This window comes from Mytilus californianus, unplaced genomic scaffold (genome assembly GCF_021869535.1).
Source record: "Mytilus californianus isolate M0D057914Y unplaced genomic scaffold, xbMytCali1.0.p SCAF_1, whole genome shotgun sequence".
NCBI lineage: Eukaryota > Metazoa > Mollusca > Bivalvia > Mytilida > Mytilidae > Mytilus > Mytilus californianus.
In genome coordinates, this window is record NW_026262581.1 from 34,460,437 (window position 1) to 34,466,729 (window position 6,293).

General features: G+C 34.1%; 1 long non-coding RNA gene and 1 pseudogene across 1 annotated transcript; both read left to right on the forward strand.

The window, feature by feature from the left end:
* Window positions 1-147: 147 nt before the first annotated feature.
* On the forward strand, window positions 148-1,431 carry LOC127719699 (uncharacterized). The gene is made up of 2 exons (XR_007990458.1): window positions 148-984; window positions 1,387-1,431. It is a non-coding gene; the product is annotated as an uncharacterized LOC127719699 (long non-coding RNA).
* A 2,085-nt stretch (window positions 1,432-3,516) lies between these two features.
* LOC127719655 (complement C1q-like protein 4) lies at window positions 3,517-6,023 on the forward strand (annotated as a pseudogene).
* The last annotated feature ends 270 nt before the right edge of the window (window positions 6,024-6,293 follow it).

The following is a 6,293-nucleotide window of genomic DNA, read 5'->3' on the forward strand; positions in this document are numbered from 1 at the left end:
CCTAATCATGGATTTTTCGAAGGCATTTGACAAGGTCGGCCATAGTCTACTAGCACACAAACTTCAACACTATGGAATAAGAGGAAAAACAAACGACTGGATTAAAAGCTACCTATCTGAGAGAACCCAAACGAGTACTAATGTGGTAGTGTGTTAATTTGGATATTTTTACTTTTGTATTATACTTTGATATTGTGATACTATATATTTGATGAGTGTAATATTTTTAATTCTAAGTATTTAGTGAGTTAGTTTCTAGTCATGCTCCACTGGTTATGTTCATTGTATGATTTTTTACATGGCTCAGTGAGTTTTGATATATTGGTTATTTGTTTACTCTCTGGGTTTTACTAGTTTGTATTGTGAAACTTTTTCTTCTTTGTGATAATTGGCTAATTTAGTCATATGGTCATTTTGGAGGGAAATTCTATTGTTAGGTCAGAATTTACTCATACTTTGAATTGTATAGTTGTGTGTTGTTTGCTTTGATATATTTATATTTGTGGACATCTTTGATTCCATTATCAGGTCAGTTTTCTCTACTTAATATGTCACATTCATACTAAAATACTGATATGAATAGATTGTATAGATGATTTGGTATGAATGGTCAGAATGAATGATTTCAGAGTAAAAGGTGTATAAAATAGATTAAAACATATAAAAGTATATTAAATATTGTTTAAATGAGTTTAACTAAATTGACACAGTCAAACAAATCATTTTGTAAGTATTTAAGCCATAAACAGTAAAATTATATGAATTACTCAGTTTAGTGAAAAGAAGTAATAGTAAAGATATAAAATAGTAATTTGTATGTTAAGACATATTTTAAACTATTAAATGATTTGATAATTTGATACGTAAACTATAAACACAAATAGTTATGATAATATTTTTATTACAGATATTTGAACCATACTGTTCGTATATCATGTAGAAGATTCCATATTGTAAATACAGGACCTATGTACCTCATACATGGTAGGTTGTGTATTCTGTTTATATGTGTGTTTTTGTGCTTAACATTTGTCTTGAGCATGGCTATAATATTTGTTTTAATAAGCTTATTGTGTTATGTTACTGTACGCTTTGCTTTATGTGTACTAATTCAATGTTGTTAGTAATTTGAATGGAATGACCCATAAATGACTATCAGAAGAATATTTGGTAGAATACCAATATGTTAAATGTTAAGATGTGTAATTTATGATGAGAACAATATTTCTCATGATTAACATTCTATGTAAATAGATTTGAAAGTAAATAACATGGAAAACCATAGTTGTCCAGTAGGAAGTATTTGAGTATTGTATTTTAGGTATTGTCACCTAGAATGAATAGAGTTATCTTTCTTTGTATTTATTATTTGTATTTGTATTGCAGGGTCATTTCTTATATTACACAATAAAACGAATCCATTGATCCTGAGGTGTTTATTTTATTATACGACCAAAACAACCTGGTTACACTAATAGAAGGGGAAACATCTGACTCCATTGAAGTAGAGTCTGGGGTACCACAAGGATCTGTGCTAGGACCCAGCCTCTTCCTCTTCTATATAAACGACATGCCAGAAAATATTAAATCAACTGTGAGGCTATTTGCAGATGACACCATTGTATACATCACAGTAACATCAGATGATAATACCCTCCAGGAAGATTTAGACAAGTTGGCTGTCTGGGAAGAAAAATGGATGATGCAATTCCATCCAGATAAATGTCAGGTATTATCAGTAACAAAGAACAGAACACCTATTATAAAGGATTATCGTTTACATAGCCACACTTTGGAGCACGTAACATCTGCAAAATGCTTAGGAGTAACTATAACATCAGACCTTAAATGGGAAAAACATATCGGAAACATCTGTGCCAAGGCAAATAAAACCATCGGATTTCTCAAAAGAAACCTCAATATCTCTAACAGCGATATCAAAGAAAAGGCCTATATCTCCCTCGTTAGACCAACAGTCGAGTATGCCAGCTCTCTATGGGATCCATACCTCCAAAAAGATAAACACAAGTTAGAAATGGTACAAAGGAGATCGGCCAGATATGTAACAAACCGGTACAGTAACAGATCATCCGTTACTGATATGTTGGAACAACTAAAGTGGGCACCACTTGAAGATAGAAGGAGAAGCGCAGGACTATCAATGCTGTATAAGATCAACAATCAGGAGGTCAACGTTGCAGCAAGCCACAAACTCGTTCCACCGGACAGGATCTCAAGAAATATGGGCACAAACTCTTTTCAGATCCCACAATGTAACACGACAACAAGGAAAGAGTCATTCTACCCGAGGACCATCAGGAATTGGAATGCCTTACCCTCCTCAGTTACATCTGTCAGCAGCCTTGAATCGTTCAAGAGGCTCCTGACAAACAAATAAATCAAAAGCCCTTGTTTTTAATCCCCACTGTTAAATATTTGTATAGCACCTTTTTTTTGTTTGTTACTTTAATCAAAATTATATTTGCGCACACCCAAAAGTGACAGAATAGTCAACATGATGACTGTGGTCACTAACCGGTAGAAGTAGAAGTAGAAGTGTTTGTTTCTATATTTCTTTCTATTCCTATATCATGTATTTACTGAAAATCTGAATGAAGACCGGCAAAACTATATAAATCGACATTTTTCCGATGCCGGCAATGTTGGATGTTGGACATTAAAGCAGAAGAAAGGTTGAGAAATACCATCTACTATATAAAAATAATTATTTCGAGCAGCATATACTATATACAGTTAAAAAGATGCTCATAACGATTGTAAAAAATGAATGCATCTGTCTGTGATAACTGAATTTCAACCTGTTAAAGCAAATGCAAAGGTAATATTCATGGAAGTCCGCTTCATTAGAACACATTCTATCAAATCATACTGGTTGTAAAATGTACACGCCAAGCATAGGATGCGACTACGCGAACATTGCCATCTTACAAGGGAAGCCGGTTTATGATCCTGTCTGAGTGTTGTGCATTCTCAAGTCTTTTAAAATATTATAAATATTGAATTTGGTTCAGTTACCATAGTACCAGAGATAAGAGTAAATATCAGCAGAGACATATATACTAAATTTTATATGTCTCTGATATCAGTATACTTGATGATCGCTATATTGAAAATTTCGTCCGAAATCGGTACAGCATGATTCATTCATGTAAAATATATATAGAAGATAGAAGTAACAACGTTGGCGTTTAAATTGTGCCGTTCACGAGAGATTCAACTCGTGCACACAAAAAAACACACAGTAAACACAACCATTAAAAAGCAAAGCATATCAATAAATAGATAAACAAATGTGAAAGAAAGTAAAGAAAATGAAAATGAATTAAAAAAAAAACAGTCGGAGTTCATCTGTCTTCCATTGTTAAACACGCTTGCTTGGCACACTCATAAATAAAATCGAAAAAAAAATCCCGAATTTTCCCCCAATCTACCCTTTTTGACCTAACAAAAGTACAAGTATGTGATCGGATGCAATCATTACCGGTAAATTAACAAGCAACGCAATAATTTTATGTATTAGTTATATACATTCACCCAAGATATATCATAAGAAAAGGGTGAGAGGAAAACAAAATGTTGGTGTCAAGCATTTTGGTAATGGCGATTTGCTGTCTAGCTTCTGGAGATGAATGAACAGTGGATGATGGTAAGTCAATAGAACTGAAAATAAAACATTGAGTAACAACGAACCAGGAAGAAACATTTTAAAGACATCTTTGCTATAAATCATTATTTCAAAATCTGAGATAAGTCACTTAAATACATTGAAAAGAGAATAGCGAACAATACAAAAATAAAACACTGGATAAAATATATGATACCTTTAATATAATTGCCAAGCCTTATATTAATATAATGTATCGCTAGACGAAAATTAGCACGTAAATTTGAATAAAGAAAAACGTACTATGAAATATCAATCTAAAAACAGTCAGTATATGGCAATTTGAGTGATTAAAACAGACAGTATTTATTAGTTATTGTAATCATAGAATAGACAGAAATATTAATTTGAAATTATCGAACTAGCTATTTTAACAACGGCGAGTCAAATACGGTAAATATGTCAAGGATAAAGAATTTCAGTTAGTAACTGGTTCCATTTTTGGTTTGGAGAACGACCTGTGTGTTTCCACGAGAGAGGTTAGAAATTTCACAAATCTTTGCTTATTTTTTTAGGCATATATGGAATACATACTCAAATGGTCCGACTTGTTAATTACCAAGCAATTTTATATACTCATATGGTCCAACCATATGAGTATGATGCACATATGGTCATACCTGTAAAGTCAAAATACATATATAGTCTGGAACAGATATATCTGTCCCCCCAAAAAAAACACAGTGGTTAAATGAAAACTTGAACACAAAGTATACATGTAAAGATGATCAATCATGAAGAACTAACGAAAAAACTGAATATGCAATCCGTTGGCGTGAAAGAACAAGCAGGACATGCAACTCCTGCCATTTGACTGGCGACTACGCGTCGTATTGCTCAGTGGCCAAAGACATGTAAGGATAAAAATCTGTGAACAAATCCCAAGCATCTAGGGAAATATTTCTACGACATATGACCATTTATTGTGACGTGACCATCATCTGATACATGTATCAGTAAATTGAATTTTAACTAAGATTGAGTCGTCTATGCGTGCATGGACAGATCCTGTTATTCCAGTAGCCCCACTTATTTCTTGGTTATTGGAAGTCACACCTAGTTAACATATACTGGGTAGGTTTGGGAAGTAAAGACTTTATCTTCGTTCGAGACGACGAGGGAGATTTTTAACGACATTGCCTACCCATGAGGGTCTTGCACGGTCGGATATCTTCGTTCGGTATACTTTATTAACCCCAGATTATGATCATATTGGATCACGTTGTTTGTACTTACATGAGCAACACGACGGGGGCCACATGGAGAGCAGGATCTGCTTACTCGTCCGGGAACACCCGAGATCACACCATGTTTCTTATGGGGTTCGTCTTGCTCAGTCTGTTTTTGACTTATGAGTTTGATTATCCCTTTAATATCTTTCGCCTCTCTTTGACCATTCCGATGTTTTGTTGTTGTTTTGTTGGTTTTTTTTGTTTGTTTCAATGTTTGTTTGTTTGTTTGTTTGGTTTTTTTTTTTTTTATATGCAAAATCGTTGTTTGTACCTTGCTGCACCATTATATTGCCAAAGGTGATTCTTGAGTTATATTGTATTGATTGTGCAACAATTTACTTTAAAAGTTCTATGGCGTTGTTATTTCAGATAGTCGTAGTGGTAAATTCAAGATTGATTTTAACCACAACTTGATTATCAGTTGTACTGATGGACAAACACATTATTTACTGATCGAAGTGATGAAGAAGAACGACACATAGTACTTTAGTATCGTATCAGTATTTCATTCAAAACTACCATCTTATATTTCAGGTTCTTGTAATGTCAACATTAATTTTCAAAGAAAACAGTCAGAAGTTATTGCGTTCCATGCTCGCATGTCGACTGTTGTTCAGTCTCTAGGTGTTCGTCAAACGCTGATATTCGATACGAAAATATCGAACCATGGCGACGGCTACAATAAAGCAACCGGTATATTTACAGTTCCTAAAAGTAGTACGTATGTATTTGTCTGGGTTATCCGTATGTATACAGCCGAGCATTCCATCGAGCTTGTGATCAACGACACAGTTTTTGGTTCATCCTTTCTTCGGGCTAAAAATGGAGACGATGGTTCAGTAAGTAATACAGTCGTAGTGGACGTTACAAGGGGCGATAATGTATTTGTTCGTAACCACGGTTCCTTGGTTGGAGATGGCATCATTAACAACAACCAGCATGGCAAATCAACGTTCTCTGGTTGGCGTTTGGGATAAATGAATTACAACACAAATAGATACATGTTCGAGAGACGCATGTTTTCTAACTTAATAAAAGCGCATACCTTATAGGACCATATATATCAATATCTTGATCTTTTTAAAATAAAGAAGGAATGTATTTGAAAACAATGGTTATCTCCATACAATATCAAATAAGAAGTGGTATGATTGCCAATGAGACAACTCTCCACAAGAGATCAAATGACACAGAAATTAACAACTGTAGGTCACCGTACGGTCTTGAACATTGAACTAAGCCCATACAAATGACAAATGTAAAACAATTCAAACGAGAAAACTAACGGCCCAATTTATGCACAAAATAATGAACGAAAAACAAATATGTTACACAGCAACAAACGACAACCACTGAACTTGATTACCGGCTCCTGA